This window comes from Neolamprologus brichardi, chromosome 23, assembly GCF_056152115.1.
Source record: "Neolamprologus brichardi isolate AB-2024 chromosome 23, ASM5615211v1, whole genome shotgun sequence".
Lineage (NCBI taxonomy): Eukaryota > Metazoa > Chordata > Actinopteri > Cichliformes > Cichlidae > Neolamprologus > Neolamprologus brichardi.
Genome location: NC_142125.1, coordinates 19,740,795 through 19,759,805, shown reverse-complemented (window position 1 = coordinate 19,759,805; position 19,011 = coordinate 19,740,795). Strand labels below are relative to the sequence as shown.

Below are 19,011 nucleotides of genomic sequence, written 5' to 3'. Positions count from 1 at the left end.
GATTGCTAAAGAATCCCAGAAGCCCTGCGGGGACGCCATGTGTTAAAGAAGTTGGAGAAGTATTTAAAAGAAAGTGTTTTTTTCTGTCAGCTGATGTAGTTTGGCAGCTTTTCAGAGCTTGTTTTAAGGCTAGGAAGGATGCAGCGTTTCCTTAACGTGTCAGCGCGTCATGGCGGGTGTCTATCCGCGCAGCGAGGAGCATCCTTCACATCCGCCCTTCAGATCAGCTCGCCGTCCCTGCAGGAGTTAATTAAAAGAAGCATCAAAGCTGATCCTGAAAAGCAAAGAGGAGGAACTACAGGCCCCCGGCGGACCACGGCGACCTTTGATTTCTGCCGGTCCTCCAAGTGTTTTTCTACATGTGCGTGCTGTCAACACGTTCTGTGACGGCTGCATTTCCTCTGTTGGAGGAAGTTTTCTCGTGTCGTGTAGGAGCAGCGGGGCGAGCTTCAGAGTCAATGTTTGTAGATCTGAGAGCGACTGAGAGACTCTTTATTCCTGCAGCTTGTCCCCACGAGCGGCTGAATAATCCTACCCCCGTTTGACCCGCTGGAAAGCAAACAGCCACTTAAAACCAGCAGAGAGAGTGAGCAGAGGAGGATAAACTAAAACCTGAGCACAGTTTACCTTTCGAGGGTTAACTGTTGCCTGAGACAAGTTCTCAGAGACTGAAAAGATGTTTTATTTTCTCTGAACAACGATCCAAAACCCAAACATTGTCCAATTCTGGTTATTGAAAACATGAGCGAAGCTGATCACATCCAAAACAAGTTCTTCTCTGCAACGAAAACAAACGAAAAACCAAAGGTTTGAATTGTTCATCAGACTGTTTAATCAGCGTCCTCCAAAGTCCTTGCAGCCTAAAAACCACCAAACAGGTCCGAAAGGAAAAACTGAAAGGAAGCTCTGTCCACGGATTCTTCATCATTCTGACTTTAAATGTTTAATGTGACTGATGAATCAAGATAACTAAGTGGACCTATTCATGGGGAAAAGGCCACCATAAACTTAAAGGGACAAGAAAAGCAGGTAAAGCTGTTTATTGATGAGTCAGGGAGTGATTTTCAGGGGAAAATGATACAAATATCTGTACAATCTCAGAAGGTTTTAGGGACTTTGGGGGGAAAGAAAGGCTGTTCAAATACTTTAAGTAAATTTGCAGATAAATTAGGGGTAGAAATGATTATTAGGTCAGAAAGAAGGTGCAGGTTAATTAGAGTTTCTAAGGAAGTGATGTTTCTCTTCTCTCGGTTTCTTTTTCGGTCTTTTGAAATCTGCTCTCAGGAGTCCTTTTGTTTTTCTCTAAAGCACAGAGGAATAAATCTCCGACTGCGCAAAAGCATGCTGTATCTGAACGTTGGGGACGTGTCGGTGAAGCTGCTGGAATCTGTTTAATGATTTCTGTTTTCAGGGGAAAATGACACAAAAAAGCCTGAACATGTGCCGCTTTCATGCAGCAGAAATGACAGAGCAGGTCTTTTAGCAAAAATATGTGAAACAGAAGCTGACCGCTTTCAGTTAATAAACAGATTTCAGCTTCAACGACAGATCCAGATGTTTAAAACAGCTGAGAATCAGAGTGGTTCCTTTTCAGCCCGAACTGCTTCAGTCCTTCAACATGAAGTCAAAGCACCAAAGAAGCGGACGGAGCTTCACGTCAGCTTTAATTAATAAAGATGGGAAAATCTTTGAGTTCCTCTGCGGTTTTTAGGTTTTATACGACTTTATTTATTTTTCCTTAAACTCCTGAAGTGTTTCAATTGGACTGAAACCCAAAAGGAGACAGAGAGAAGCAGGAGGAGAAGCAGGCTTTATCTTCACCTTTAGCCCCTCGTTAAATCCTACAAAAAAAACCAATCATTGCGTCGCTGATTTATCTGCACTTTCAACATTTTAATCTCAGTTAATTCACATCACACTGATTTTATTTTTCCAACACACTCCAAAAAAAATCCTGCTCAGATTGCTCTCATTTAGGAAGAAGGAAAGCAGCAAATATTATCCTGGAACAAAACAACAACTCCCGACTCATCAGTGAACGGCTTTACCGACACATCTGGATGTTGTTCTCACTTTAAAGCGTGACCTTTGATTCAGGTGCGAAACATCTGCAGCAGCTGAGAATCGGAGCGTTTTGAAGATGGCTGCTAACTGGTGCAAATATTCGCTCAAAATAACAAAAAGTTTCAAGCCCAAATCATAGAGGATGCAAAGATGGAAGATTTGCTTCCTTTCTCAAAAGAGAAAGAACTTTTTTTTCTGTGTCTGAAACAAGCAGGAGCTGTAAATCTGTGTGTTTAGTTTGGTGTTCAGACAATTAAAAAAGCCTCTTTTCAGGCATTTTTCACTTTTAAACACTCAAATGTGTTTTTTTCAGCTCTCGGGGCTCCCTCTTTCCTAGGACAGAGGTCAGGTTGTCCACAGTGTGTTTTTTTCTGTGCTAAACGGTGAATCTGCTTCTCTCCCTCCAATCCCCTCCTCTGCTTTTCATCCCACTGAAACCCACCAGGAGCGATGCCCCGGGGCCACACGGCGTAATTGCTGCGGACTTGTTGTTTTGTGGGATAAGAGACTTTTGAGTCCTCACAGCGGGGCGTTTCTCTCCCCCCCCTCTCGCTCGCCTCAATCTTTTTCTCCCCCCCTCCTCCTTCCCGAATCCCTCGTTTTCCCCCAGTTTTCTCTTTCACTTCTTCCAGCCTCAGTCAGGATGAAAGTGGACGTCCCCGTCCGCCGTCGCCCATGCCCATGTCATCCTGAATAAAGGGGGGCCCCCCATTATTTTTTCCCATCTCTGCACCCCTTCCTCCTCCTCCTCCTCCTCCTCCCTGACTGCTGGAACTCTTCATCCTGCACAATGGAAATGCACTAAAACTTTTTTTTCTGATGCAAATTAATGCAACCGGCCTTTCAGGATTCAAATAAAAAAAAATCTGCTGTGGACTGGAGCTGAGGGAGGAAAGGAGGTGTCAGCGCGCCTCATGTTTGTCTGAGGCCTTCAGGAAGCCTCCATCACAACATCTTTTAAATTCATCTGATTTTGAGGCTGTAAAAAGTGACAGTATGGTAATGTAAAGGAAAAGCTCGGAGAGCATCTTAAATATCAGGTTGCACATTCCTGGAATTCCTGCTTCCTTGCAAACCTTCAAACATCACCTGGAATAAAAGCTCCCAAAGTGTCTTCTTCTCCCGTTTCTTACCTCCTCTTGTGCCAGAAAACGATCAAGTATTAAAATCAGATGATTTTTTTTTAAAGCAAATTGAAGTAAAAAAAATACTCTGAAATTAATTTTAAAAATATAACTGATAGGAAATGAAGCAAATGTGATATTTAAACTCAATTATTTAAACTGATTTAAAAGTTGCAGACTGCGCTCTGCTCGGAGTTTCTAATGTTTCCGTAAGCACATGGCCGACCAGCGGAGACTCACCCGAGCTTCTCCTCTTTCTCCTCAGTCTTCTGCTCTCTCCTTCTGTCCTTCCACTCAAACTTTTCGTCTCATCTAAGACCCACAAAGCTTGAAATCCATGTGCGGTGCACGCAGACACGCGGAGGAGTGCGCGCCTCGGGTGGAAAAGTATCCGCAGAAAGATGTCCGAGCGCACACCCTGAGTGGGACTCGGAGCAGCAGAGGAAGACTCCGATCAGCTCTCCACGCCAAAGTTTGGAAGAGAGGAGGAACTTTTTTTCCTGTCCGGGGATGCTGCGGAGCGTCACTCTGGATGGCTTCACCGCCCTCCCCTCTCTCTCTCCTCTCTCTCTCTCTCTCTGATGGGACGGACAGACCCATCAGAGAGAGGGTCTCTCCTTCATCACCTCAGAGGAGAGGAGTGACTCTGACTCCGCGCACAAAGCCAACCTCAGAACTTCCCAATAATTCAGACTGAAACAGAGAGATTCAGGTTACCTCAGAGGCATTACCGGCTCACTTTACCCCGTTAGTTCATCAGTTTGATGTTTAATATTAGTGCAAATCTGTGTGTGAGTGTGTGTGTGTTTGCAGGTGTCCTATTTAAAGCCACTCGGCGCAAAAAAAAAGCGCCACATAACGCGTCTCCGCAAAAATGAGGATTGCGAACACGATCTCAGTTTTTGAAGGTGCATATTTCAAACACACTCCGAGTGTTTCTGTGAAAACAGCGTGGAAGGATTAAAAAAACTGCCTGCGTTAATTTAACTGTGTGTGTGTGTGTGTGTGTGTGTGTGTGTGTGTGTGTGTGTGTGTGTTCTGTCCTCAAAGCTGGACTCAGGCTCCTGACTGAAAGTTTTACTTAAACTTAGTTTTCCTCTGATGGCGCAGTAAGCGAAAGGAGAACACGCACGGGTGCATTTCAGAGTGATACTGACACCTGGCGGTGGCTGCCTGCCACTGCACGACGAGTGTCGCTCATAACAGACGCACGAACATGAAGACAGTAAAATGTAGTGAATAAATAAACAAAATAAATGAAATGACTTTCTCTTTGTTAGACACATAATTATAGAAGAATAGAATAGAATAGAATTACCCTTTATTGTCAATGTATATGTGCTCCGTGCCAAATGTAAAGGAGTAGAAAAAAAAATAAACATAGATAAAATAAAATAACCTTCTCATATCAAAGACACACAGATATTAAATAATTATGAATGTATTGATTAATAATTAATTAATTATTTAATTAATCAATTTAAATGACTTTCTGATTGAAGGACGCCGAAATATTAAATAAAACTATTGTATTATCATATAGTTAAAGTTAAATCACTTTGACTTTAATCTTAGGCATGACAGTAACAACAAATCTATGTTGTACATATATTAATAATGATGACAACAGTGGTTTATTATTGTGGAATTATACATTGAATTTATATTTTTATTTTTGTATTTAGTACTTTATTGATAATGACTATTATAATTATTATGTACTAGTTTTATTATACATTTAATTTTATTGCTACTCTTAATAGTAGTATTAGTATTGTTATCCAGCAGATGCTCTAATTGTTTTATGTGTACACTTTTTATTTTGTTTAATAATCATTATTACTACTTTTAAAGATGTACTGTGTTTTATAATCACACAGTTTGATTTGTTAAACATTATTGCTATTCTGTATTTTGTATATGAATAACAGCAACACTAATAGTATTTTAGTTTATAATGCAATCATAACGCAAATTTGTATTTTCTTTTAAGATTTTAATAGTATTGAGTATTATTAGAGTACACATTCAATTATTCTTACATGTTTTACACCATTTTAATAGAAAAAATATATAAAGTTAGGAGTAATGCAGACAGTTTGGATTACATGGAGATTTCTGCAAAGACAGAAGAAGAGAGAAGAAAAAAAGAAGACAAAAATTAAAGTGTATTAATTAATCTTATAAATGACTGACACACAGCAAACAGGAAGTAAAGCAGAGGCGCTGAGGTATCGGACCTTAAACAGACAAGTATGAACCTCACGTGTCCTTCAACATGATTGTTCTTCACGGACACTCATTTTATCTTTACAAAATGCTGTGACCAACACTTGTGTTGTGACAGCGCCCCCCAGTGGACAAACTGTGTGACTACAACAAACACAAGGCGAATACATGGTGTTTCTGTCCTTCAGCTTATTGTTCATTGATGATAAAAGGCTAAAGCGAGTGTTTCCGTACACCAAATGTGGTAAATGTGATTGTGCATGACTTTGGGCGACTCTTGTCTACAGACATTTGATCAGACTTAGACTCAACTTTATTGTCATTCAGCCATTGACATGATATGACCTAATCACAATTCTTTAGCTCTCGTTATTGCAGTTTATCACCGAACTAAAGTAAAAACAGAATAAATATTTTTACATCTTACAACACTAAGTACTAAATATGTTAAATAAAAATGAATCCAAATCTGCTGCCTGAAATCAGATCAAATCAGAAATATATTTTTACATAATGTAAATAAAGCCATGTTTCTAATCATTTTAAATACATTTCAGTTATTTAGTGAATGAAAAAAGTGAAGAAATAAAAGTGACTGAAAATTTTATCAGTTATAATTGATAATAAATTAAAATGTCTGAATCTATCTACGTCTACCTATTTATGTTTCGTGTAGATAAATCCGTATTTTAGTAGGTAAACAGTAAGTGCATTAATAGAGAAATTACCAAGAACAAAAGTAAAAAGAGTAGAAATTACAATTGTGTCAAATAAAAATATACATTTATAATACATTATAATTTCATCCATTTAAAAATATTATTTATGGTGAATTTCATGTTTTTTTTCTTTTAAATGCATTTATTTTTTTATTTATGGCAGTTTATATCTTCTGTATGTGTATATATGGAAGATAAAAACTCTTCCACTGAGGAAACTCCTGAGCTTGACTGATTACAGCTCCACTGATGAGCCTCCGCAGTCCTCCAGATGCATCCTGGGAAATGAGACATCCATCAGCTGTTGTACTCAGATTACTCTGCAGCCAGGTGTGAGGACCTGACAAAAAGCAGAGAAAGCAGAGATGTTTTTGTATTTCATCAAATTATCTCCACCTGCTGGTGAGTGTTGAGAACTTCAGTTTCATAAGAACCACACGGTTCTCCAGTTACTTATTTACTACTGCTAGTTTTAATAATAATAATATTAATAATAATACATATTACTGTAAATAATAAATTATGATGGGTTAAACATGTGGTGTCACCTCCTGGCAGAAAATTGGACTATCTGCAGTCTGATCCTCGACTGCATCTGTGCGACCAAATTAAATGAAAATAAAGCAGCTCAGTTCTATCGTGACGGTTAAAAAAAAGGTGATGTATCACTCGTATCACTTCCATATGGAGATAATCCTGCCTCACAGCAAAAATAATATTGAATATCTTTTCTTGTTTAAAGTAGAGCGTGAGAAATCCGTCTCCCATCTCCACACCTGATCCTGATGACTTCCACAGACGTTCCTGTGCTCGTCCCCAGAGCAGGAAGAAATCTGACTTTTTGGGATTTAAAGTGAAGTGCGTCATAGTGGATGGAGGAGGCAAAGTTCACAGCTTTAGTCCATCAGCCTCTGAACATGTAACTGTTCACTGGAGATGTGTCGATCATCTCTGCTCTTTACTGGCTGTAAGTGTAAAAACAGGTCTAGACAGGTTTGGACATTTATACTGAAGGGGCTCTCCCAAAGTGTTTAGATGTATGAACATACAACATTTGGCGATAGGAAACATTAAAAAAACAAAATGAGGTGAAAAACTTTCAAAATGTTTGGTTGGTTATTAAAACTGCTTCATCAAATACAGTTTACAAAACAATGCCAAATATATCATGAGCACATTTTCTTTTTAATCTGCTTTTTGTTAAAATGTACAAGAATCATTCACATCAAAAACACTGGAAACATACTTAACTGAAGAGACTTAACAGTAAGATTTAAACACATTTTGGGGTAAATGGTACAAAAAAAGATTGCTTTTTGACTAAAAAGTGTTAATGTGTAAAAACGTATAACAAGTAAACATGATAAACCCAGCATGTTTATTTCCACGGGGCCCCGAGGGCCCTACATCAGACTTTGCAGAATTATGAGATTTTTATCTGTTCTTGAAACTTACAAGTGGCTCACATTCGTCATTTCACCATCAAGACACTAGTTGGTGCTGGTGTTCCTCTGTTCAAGTTGATTCAACGTCTTCTGGTCATTTGAAAAATGGCAATAGAAGAAAACAGAAATGTGTGTCAGGAAACGGAACAGGCCAATCACAGTCACTGCAGGCAAGAGCGACCTGATGTGCGGTTACATTTGTAGCGAGGTGTCTGTCAGGTACAGAGTACAGTCTGGGAAGATTTCAGTGTCCCAGAAACAATTTGTTGGTTGCAGCTCATGTTCAGAAATACTTAGAAAGCTTCACTGTATGTTCAACGCCTTAAACACTAAATAACTTTTCACACTGTTATCTTAAACTCAGCCAAATACTTTACTGTTCGTTTTACTCACAAAGAGTATTAATGCACACAGCAGGGCTAACTCCCTGTGTAACACTGTACCTGCTTTTTCATTGTTCATGATCATAGTGACGCTGTTGACATTGTTATCCTTATTTCATGAGGATAGTGTTGTGTGGTCAGTGCTTAGTTTTCCATATCCTTCCTACTGACACTCACTCTGTTCTACTGTTGCTTTTCCTTACTCTCTTGTTCAGTCTGATGTCTCCTTCAAGCCTCGATATTAACTTTACTTTCTGGCCTAATTCAATTCAATTTTATTCAGTTTTATTCATGTAGCACCAAATCACAACAACAGTCGCCTGAATGCACTTTATATTTAAGGTAGACCCTACAATAATACATACAGAGAAAAACCCATCAATCTTATGACCCACTATGAGCAAGAACTTTGGCGACAGTGGGAAGGAAAAACTCCCTTTTAACAGGAAGAAACCTCCGGCAGAACCAGGCTCAGGGAGGGGCGGGGCCATCTGCTATGACCAGTTGGGTTTAGAGGAGTTCCCTACTGGATAACTGAACTGGAGCTTTCACTGGGAGATGTCATGCTGGTCATATTCCTGACCAAGCCACCCAGTAGATCGTAGATAGAGTTAAGTCTCAAATAGGGTTTAATATTTTTCCCAAAACTTGGACATTTTAAATCCAGGCATCTGAAGCCACTTTTTCTGGGATTCCCAGGCATTTAGATCAGCACTAAATACAACATGCGAAGAAAAAGTATGCATACATTCATCCATATTCTTAGTTTAACAAACGCAGTGTCATTATCATTAGTATGAATATAAGATACATTCACAACCAGCCATGAAACATATTTTGACGTTCTCACTCTGAGAGTCACACTTTTCATTTTTTGTAATTTCTTTTTTTTTTAATGTATTGCACCCAAGTTCATTTGTTTCCTGTTTTTCATAATTAAATTGGATTTTCCCAGGATTAAACCCTGGTCTCAAATTACATATTGTAGTTTCTATAACTGTTTATTTATTAAATTTTTAACCAATACTAAACCTTTACTCTAATGGACCTGGATTTCTTTCTGGATCGTCCTTCCAATTGTCCAATGCAGATTTTCCATCTAGGTTTTCTCCCATAGCCGTTAGTTTTTCCAAGTCATTTACAAGGCAGTAAAGCTATGTACTCATAGCTGCAGACTTTTTCTGTTGGCATTAGGGCATGTCCAATCACAGATGGGCTTGACATACCATGCATCACAGGTCTTATTCTCCTCTGATATCTTGTGGTTTGTGGTACCCAGTTCAGCATCTACCACCAAATGGAGAATCCCATATCTGGGCCACATGGGTCTTCATGGCATAGAAGACAGTTCACAGCCAATGTTTCTCGCTTGTGGTAGGCACGCACACTGTATGCATCCCACAGTCTCCTGGTACATCTGTGAAAGCAGCACTGATGCCAAAGGATATTTGCAGGCGTAAGAGCAATATGGATTGATGGATTGTGTTGTCATCTGGATTTCTTCGACTGTGCTCAAACAAATCAAAATACAACCACGAAGGTCCTGAACTGTTAAACATTTGACTTCCAAACTAAAAAATCTCCTCGGTTTTGTAAACAGGGTTGTTTTTATAACAGTAAAAATCTCTTGAGTTACCTTGACGTATTTACTCATCATCTCATCCGAATCTAACCACTGTCATACCTGTTTGTGACTAAACAGTTCAAGGAAGTCAGGTCTTATTTTCAGTGTACACCTCTCTGATTTTAGATGAGACTCATCTGCTTCAGCCTTCAGTAAGTCTGTCCCAGAGAAACACATGTTAGGTAGCCCTTTGACCTTTAATATCCGCCAAGTTTATTTGCTAGTTCGCCCCTCCTCCCTGCACTCGCCTGCTCTGATGCGTATTAAATCAGATATGTTGTGTTGACTGGAGGAGCACCACTGCCCCCCTGCCTCCTCATACTTAACCCCTGGTGACCTCAGGTTTTCCTAAGTAAATTGATTTAGACCCCAGTCTCTGCTGTGTTTGCTATGACTGACCAGGCGACTCCATTGACCTTAATACGGGGGCAAGCAGATTAATATGCAGCCCCCAGCTCAGCCCTGTTTCTTCAGTGTTGTTTCACATGGGTGGGGTGACGACATCAGTGTCAAGAAAACAGGAAGGGCCCACGTGAGAAAGAGGGTGAATGATTGAGAAATCGCTCTGTCAGATAACAAGGTCTTCACAGTAACCCCCTTAACATCCTGATGGTTAGCAGAGACTGTTTACCCCAACAGCATTTTTATTTGGCAGGCAAGCATAGCAGCATATTTGTATTAGCACTGAACACAAACTACAGCTGAGGCCCTCTTTGTACCAGAATACCTAAAGTACTGTACTTTGGTTTGAGGATAACAACAACAATAAGTCTTGTTAGTTAAAATCTAATATTGTTGCTTTCTTTTGACATGAATCAATGCATTTGGATAGTTTTCTGAAACTTAACCAAATACTTTAACTTTACCTAAGAGTTTAGAACATCAGTGTTTCTTTAAGTTGCAGTTTAGGCCTCAAATTTCAAATACTTCTTGCTGGAATATAACGAGCCATTCTCAAGGACTTGCTTATAACTGGATATTTTAAGAGAGTCCTGCTTTCAATGTTGCAAACAATACTGAATATTGATGGCATTCAGGCCCTCAAGAATAAAAAAGGAGAAAGAAAACAGACCTGATTATATAAAAATCACTTTGTTACCTCAGGAACACTTCTTAAAACCATCAACAGTGAATGCAGCTCATTCCCACATAGCAAAATTGGTATGGCTCAGATCTGGCCCACACAATGTGCTTACACATGGCCCACATACCGCAAAGGATGACAACCCTTCGGGGACCCAGATTTGGTTTGCCAGAGGTGGCCCACACATGGGCCAGCACAAGGCCAGTTGCAGACACACCGGTGGTCCTGTGCTGGCCCATGTGTGGGCTACCTCTGGCAAACCTGATCTGGGCCACCAAAGGGCCGTCATTCCTTGCGGTATGTGGGCCATGTGTAAGCACAATGTGTGCAGCCACAGGTCAGTTGCAGACACACTGCTGGCCCTGTGCTGAACCAGAACAGTTTCAGTTCTGGCCCAGAACAGTTTCAGCTCTGGCCCCAGATGTCAGCCTAATGTGTACCTTAATTAAGCCATGTAATAACAACATGTGCATAATAGTGCAAAAGTAACATGACGAAACTCTGTTCAGACAGTGAATGGACTGATTCTTATGTAACATTTTTCACTGGGCCACATAAACCAAACCACAATCGAGCCAGATGTGGCATGCCATCACATATACAGTGCCATCTATGCCATGTCTGGCCCATATCTGGATGACATACATCTTATCATGCCAGAAGTCAGCCAGCAGTGCTGGCTTGATACCAGATCCGGGCCAGAGCAGCTTGCTATGTGGGTTGCTGCATCCACAAAGCAAGTTCAAACTCTACCACAGAAAGAAAAATAGAAATAACATCTAGAAATGCCACTAGTTCCCTTTTCTGATGATCTGAGACTGAAGACAACTGTATGACAACACTGCATGGACACCATGCATTGTCCCTGGTCTAAAAGGGCAGGATGGGAATGAGGTCCTGCCTCATGTGGTAGAGTTTAGGTATCTCAGGGTTTATGGTCTTAACTGACAGATGGATTGATGTCTACCTGTCCTACCTACTGTCTGGCCTATCTACTATCATCTACAGTGACGAGAGCTCAGCATGCTTTACTATTCTGTCTTCATCATTCCTTCATTTGTATCCATGCAACCAAATTGCATGAAAAGTTTATGCAGTATGTTGCAATTTTGCAGTTTTGCTTCATGCTGCATTACAAAACCTCATCTTCTGGGATTCTTCCATAGATTTTGGATTCTTCTCACATCGTCAATCAGCTTATTTGTTACTTGTATTTAGAACCAGGAAAAAAGGGGACTTGAAAATATGTGAACTTTTAGCTTAATTCTAGCTATCAGTTGCATTCTCCTCATCCTATTGGCTGTTGGGTGATTATTTGTAGTTTTTTTCACCCTGTGTTCATGCAAGTATTATTATGCAAGCATCATTATGCAAGCACAGCTTATGTTTGGTGTGACAGGGTAAGGTGTTTGAAGGAGTGAGTCTACATGGAGAGGAGCCAGTTGAAGACTTTGGAGCATGGCCTACCAGGTGGGAACCCTGGAGCATCTCTGCATAGATATAGAAAATTGATTTTTTTTAAACAGTTATTAAAAATCCCAGTACCAACCATCTAGTGTTTACCTGTATTTCTTCCCATAATCTACTTCGGCTTAGTCAGCTTTTGGACACTACAGAACTCATCATATTTGCATTTTATCTGTGCTGATATAACAGTGCATTACTGTTTAAACTTGGTTAAACTGCACACTGAAGTGGACAAAGAGCGCCAGAACACACCATTAGTTTTGGTCTCTGTGAGGAGCAGCTTGACTCTGACCTTCACGTTCTCCCCTGTTTGTCTTTTATGTCTCGGTCCATAAACCGAGACAAAACAAGCTCTCACAGCCATCATTAGTCACTGTTAGAAGTGGAATTAGTTATATTTATTTGTGTTCATATTGTGTCCTGTGCTGGTTGGTCACTGTCTTTGTGTCATTTTTCATGGTGCAAGGGTAAAGAGGGCGTTGTTCTCCATTTACAAGCACTTCAAAGCATCAGCGAGAGCTCAGCGGAGAGCACTTCACTTGTTTTCAATTAAAAATAAATGATCGCAGTGTTTGTTTCTCCATTAACTGGCGGGAGATGGGATTTTGAATCCCGTGTTTGACACTAATAGTTTGACAATCTGCCCTCCGCCTCCGTAATCCATTCATCGAAACCAGCAGCCCCAAAAGTTCCCATGCTGTGTAGGGTGCCGCTCGTATGTAAATGTGTGTGTGTGCTGGCTTATGGCCAAGTGAAATCTGTCAGTCTTTCAGAGACCCATCAGCCTCTGTCCGGTGGGACAATAAGGTCGATACAGACGGCCCTGCCGTCTCGCCTGTCTCGCTGTCTGACTAACTGATGACACCGATTCATTCACACCCAGCAGGTCTGAGGCCATTTGTCACTCTCTGCTCATTTACTTTACTTCCATCTGAACTGTCGATAGCAGCAGTGTTTCCTTTAAAGTTCATTCTGGATACCAGAAAGGAAGCTTTCAAATGTTTGGTTAGTGGTTTATGGAGCAATGGAGGCACATTAAGCAGTTACTAACTTAAGTTTAAGTTAGTTTTAGTTTCTGCATATAGAGTAAATGCAAACTTTGTATTCCTCAATCTTAACCACCATAACCTCAACCATAACTTCATCCTTTCCACCAGGTAACTAAAAACCCAACCACTTACCTGGATGGGATTTACTTACCTGGATGATTGAGCATGCATCAAGACAACCCAACCACCCGTCTTCACTCAGACTTCTAGTGTCTTTAACCTCCCCATACCCCAACTCTTCCATGGCAACCATTTTTAATTTCTCTTTGCTATTTGGACATATTGGGACCTGATGCATGTAAAAACAAAGAATTACCAGATTTTTTTTTTTTACCTGATTTTTGTTTCTGAAAAAATGAGATCCACATATGAGGATATTTGTTTTAAATTTCGATTGAACAGAGGCAGTATAATATCCTCGTAAGTGGATATCAGATCCTTGTAGAGCAAAATTTACTATTTTGGTCTAGACAACCCAAAACGTGACGTCCACATCTGTGGACACCAGGTCCAAGAGGTCAAAAATGTCTGTTTAGCATGTGGCTAAAACAAAACCCAGACCATATGGATGGTGGTTCTGTGAATGATTTAGGTGGGTTTTGGGGGTGCTTTTTATTTGTTTCTGTTTTTTGGAAACTGGTTTCTGTCTATAGCAGTTTCTGGAAAACCATCTGGTGAAAAGGACTGCATTCACAGTAATAGAAATTCAAAACCTGTGTCTGTTTAGCATTTTATTCGTCTTCTAAAACTGTTTCACAATCACACATAATTACATATATTCCACAAATGTTCTATCCAGAAGCTATACAAAAATAAAATAAAATAAAATAAGAGCGCAGGTACTAAAGCAACAGAGTAGCCAGTTGGTTCCCAAATGGGTTTATTGCATGTTGGATTTTGTATATCCTCTGGTCATTTTGAGTTCTTGCAGGTAAGTTGTCTTCCATGAGAAACTGTAGATATCTGCTAGCAACTAAAGCAACTGCAAGAATGCTTTTAGTGCAACACCATATACACTTGCACAATACACATTTTCCCTAGCAGCTGGTGATTGGTCAGTAATGGGTCTCGATGCCTGTGTGGCTGGGGCCTTATTTATTTATTTATTTCTAAATAAATACAATATAGTAAATACTAATACTAAGTACAGTGTGTGTGTGTGTGTGTGTGTGTGTGTGTGTGTGTGTGTGTGTTTGTGTGTGTATAAGGATGAATAATTAAGAGATAAATGTTTGTACAAGCTACAAGTGGCCATACTCATTAAATGATAACCCCAGGTAACGTGATCTGTAACGTCAAACGGTACTGTTTTAGCCATGAGTGGTGCATACAGAGTGCATGACTATGAGCTTTGTGGTGTCATCATAACTTTTATTTTGACCTGGTTTGTTTCAGATAAACATGTTTTGTCCATTTTTCATTGTCTTCTCTGTTCAGCCCACTTACTGTTTACTCCTCCAGCTTCAGTGCAGACAGTTTATTTGTTTTAAGGTGGTGAGAAGGCGGTGGGCTAATGTCTGGTTTCTGCTGTCAGGATAAACTGAGGCTGTCAGAAAAATAACCAGCAGAGGACAAAACGAGGCACTGTGATTTTTCTGAAGCGGCTAAACAGTGTTTGTGTGTTTACTCCTAATTGATTTCCCTCGTAATCCACAGGCTCCACGGCCTGCTGGTTTAGATTAGAGATTATCCTCCATTCAAAAGCCCACAGATGCCTTGAGTATTTTTCTTGCTCAAGTGCCCTTGAGCAAGACCCTCAAGCACTCACCCTGCACAAACGGTTCTGTATGACAGCATAAGCCACGCAGAACAGTAAAAATGTAAATTCCTGCTGAACACGTCATCCTGTTCACAAAGCCTCTAACGGTCCCTGATTCTCAGATAAGTCTCTTTGTAACCGTCAATCCCTGCAGCTGGGAGCGCGTTTTGCTTCGTCCGTTCTCAGGCCTCACATCATGTATGGAGGCACTTGTCTCAGGCGACTGGACGCACGTGGCCCTCTCCAAAAACCAGTGACACGTCAACAATGCATGTCAGCGCCGCCGAGAAGGACTCACGGGCTCCACGCTGGGCGAAGGCGAGGGAAAGTCACACTCAAGTGATCTGAGAGGAGATGAATGTCAAGTGCAGAGTGGGATCCCCTCGTGGAGGTCCCGTCACATCTGACCGGTCCCATCGGCCTGCTCTCTGTCACACTGAGGGGACTGTTTGGGAGCCAATGAGGCCTTTATGAGAGTGGTACCTGATAGGGTTTGGTCAGATATGCTTCCTCTGCTGTTTGGGGCAGAATCTTTTATTCTGAAATGGTTTTTTAATCCTTTCATATACAAAACAACGCATTAAAATTACTGATTTCAGTTTAGATGAGTCAGTAATGAGTCAGATGAGTCAGTCTCTAGCACACAGTAACAGTAATTTCCCCCTCCTGCGTAGAAGACAATGTAGATGGAAATAAACTGAATACTTGTCTTCTGTGGGAAACAGGTATTCGATAAAAAGATAAAAGACAAAAATACGTTTGCTAACTATCTTTAGCAATTCATGGACAAAACTGCTAAGTTAGATGCAGTGACTAAACTATACTGTTAATGGATGAAAATGAGTCCCCAAAACCACTGGAAGCTACATCCATCTTTCATATACCCTTTTCATTTATGAAAAAGAAAAGAAATTAAACCTAGCAGGAGACTAACAAGATACATGGGCTAACTTATTGGTTGTAGGTTACTCTACAAAAACATTCAGCTTATGCTATATTGTAGCAATCACACATTATGATTATAAAATTAAAGAATACATACATTTTCTGGGTATTCTTTGTCAAAAGCTACCAGGTTTGACACCATTTGGTGTTTTGGTCACATGTTTTAAAGAAACAGTCTCTTTTTGAGCTCATCTAACAGAGAACCTTTAGGGTACATTTAACTAAATTTGCAGTGTTAGCTCATATCTTCTTATTTTTACATATTAACAGTGCAATAAGTGCTAATATTTACTTTTTTGATGTTCCGTTTTGCTCTTTGGACACACAGTTTCCCTTGAAAGGGAATGAATTCTGTCAATCTGTGCACTGAGAACTGAAGAAGTACATATGTGTGTATTTATGTATTGTCTCCATGTGTCCATGCTGGGCGTGATGCTGTTCATGTGTCACACCGAGAACTGCAGTAATTGCTTCTTTGTGTTTTAATTAGATCTGTGCTCAGACACCTCGTTCCTCTCAAACCCTTCAGTCTGCGGCCATTTTGTCGGGACATAAACCTCGTTTGTTTGACAGGAGAAGTGGGGACACTCTGCAGTGTTATTAGCACCATTGTGCCCACGCACCGCATGGTGGGCTGAATGAGGGGCATAGGGAGGAGGCAGAGGAGATTAGAGCCCAGGGATGGAGGCAGGTTTGGGCCTATTGTGCTGTGGCGTTGGGAATCAGTTGGTACAGCAGCAGGGCAGCTTCCGCTCAGCCATTGTGACGTGGTGGTGGGGGTTTGTGAGAAGGAGGGTTGGGGCCCACACAGCTAAACCATAATCTGCAAGACCCCCCTTTCTCATTTCACTGCCACAAGACAGGTCTATTTTCTTACTGATGAGACTTGATCTAGACTGGAGCTGCAGTATTAGTTATAAGGCTTATCAGTAGTAGCTTATAGTAACTTTAGAAAGATGGTGATACATGAATGTGTTAATTTTCTAGAGTCCTGCACAGCTTTCTTACTGGAAACAGCTATTGCTTGGTGCTTTTTCTATTTATTTATTTATTTCTTTTGTCTATGAAGTGCTAGAAAAATAGTGTTTCTCTTAATCAAAGTTAAAGCACACGTAATATTTTGAAAACCTCAGTCCGAGTTTGAATAACCACTACTGTGTTTTCTTTTGTTTTTTAGAGCTAGAAATGACTGTGTTTGTACAAGAAGGTGGAGTACTAATTTATCACTTAACAAGGAGCTAGCCTTTTTAGCTAAACTGGAGTAAAGACTTCTGGGAATAATCCACATTATTTGTCAGATTATTGCATAAAAATACTCCAAAAAGGACAAACTGAGAACAGTCTCCGTATGCCGATGATGTGATTCTTTTTATTACAATAATCATGCAAAACAAAACACTCCAAATCAGTGGTTCCGATTAGCTGAAGCAAAGCCTAACAGACAGCTATAAGCTACAGCCACCGGCCGCCTGTGTCTCCATCCACCTGTCAATCAAAGAGGCCACACATGTATTAATGTAAACTTTAAGGCTTAACAAATTTAAAGACCTGAGTTAGCAAAAAGTCAGCCTGTGTGCAATGGTTAGAAACAGTACATGCTGTGAACATGTTTATTTCATATGTAAAGTTGGACATTTTAACATGGAAGCATATGGGACTGGCTAACTTTTGGAGATAGCCTCTAGTGGTCACTAAAGGAAACACAGTCTTTGGCACTTCCTCCTTTTTTAGCCATATAGGTTGATGACTTGGCACTGGCTGATGGTTCCAAACATATCATTTTGAAAATATTTCCATATGCAAGAACAAATACTAGGTTTAAGGTTACTAGCTCTACCCTCTCATCTAAATACACACACTTCTGCGTCAAAAAGATACAAATTGGTGATCTATATATATAAAATTCTTGCTTGTCACATTCCTCAAATAGTTAGGGTCATACAATCATTTTTATTTCCTTTATGAGTTTGACCCCAACTGGAAGAGTTGTGTTATTTTTAAAGGGTTTAAGTGCAACAGATTGAAATCACAACTTAGTGATCTTCTTCAGGTCGATTGGGAGTTTCAAATGTCCTGACCTGAATTAAAACACTGTGAGCTAAAGGAAAACAGATCACATCTGAGAGACAAAGTAAGGTCTCTGCGTCCACTAGAGGGCAGTAAGCAGCTGTGATAGCCTGAAACTTCATTCAGCTCAGTTTCACAGAGAGGACTGTAAACCTGAGGGGGTTGATCCAAGTGCGTCCTGGAAAATCCACGTAAACTCCTCGTTCAATGAAATCCATGCATACAGCAGATATATCTATATGTTGATATCTGGAAACCTCAGTTAATGTGTTTATGTTTACAAAAACAATTGTAAGGCCATTTACTGTATAAAGTCTGCGTTGTATGTAAAGGCATTTCTGTAGTCTTATTCCCCGAGAGCGTGTCCTGAACTTCCTCTGAATAAAGAGAAACAATAACGAATAAAAGTACAAATTAAAGACATGTAAATATTAATGTAATCGACACATATAAAGGCACATGGTAAAAGACATATTGTGTTTTGACTCAGCACACAGAGACTCTCTCTCTCTCTCTCACACACACACACACACACGCACACACTGAGAGTTTCTTTGTGGTGTTCACTAACATGTAGCTTGTCTCTGACCTTTGACCCTGCTCCTCCCTCTCCTCTCCACCCTCCACATAGGTGACAGTTTCTTTACCTTAATCCCCCTCCTCCCTACTCTACTTCATTTCTTCTCCCTGTCTCTCATTCTTCTTCTTCTATGCCTCTGCTCCTTTTTATCCTGTATTTATCTCATCCTCTTCCTGTCTCCTCCACCTCCTCTTCCTACATTCTTCATCTACCTTCTTTTATGCCTTCTCCTTTTTCTTACTTCTTCTTCATCTTCCTCCTTCTCTCAGCTCGTTTTTTAAAATCTTTTTTCCTCCTTCTCCTTATACTTCTTCTCTTTCTTGTTCTTCATCTTCTATTACTTCTGCTTCTTCATTTTCTTCTTTAACTCCTACTCCTTCATCTTTTTACTCCTCCATTTTCTCTTCTTCCTTGTTCATTTTCTTCTTCTTAAATACCTTATATTTCTTTTCCTCTTTTGTCATTTTCTTCT

The 19,011-nt window shown here is 40.2% G+C and overlaps 1 protein-coding gene across 1 annotated transcript in view; it reads right to left on the bottom strand.

Moving 5' to 3' along the window:
* LOC102796796 (transcription activator GLI2.L-like) overlaps positions 1-3,703 on the bottom strand; it is a 91,299-nt gene extending 87,596 nt beyond the window's left edge. Inside the window, exon 1 of the mRNA XM_006800296.2 lies at positions 3,429-3,703. The gene's annotated coding sequence lies outside the window, so the exon portion shown is untranslated. The remainder of the gene's footprint in view (positions 1-3,428) is intronic.
* Between the last annotated feature and the right edge of the window lie 15,308 nt (positions 3,704-19,011).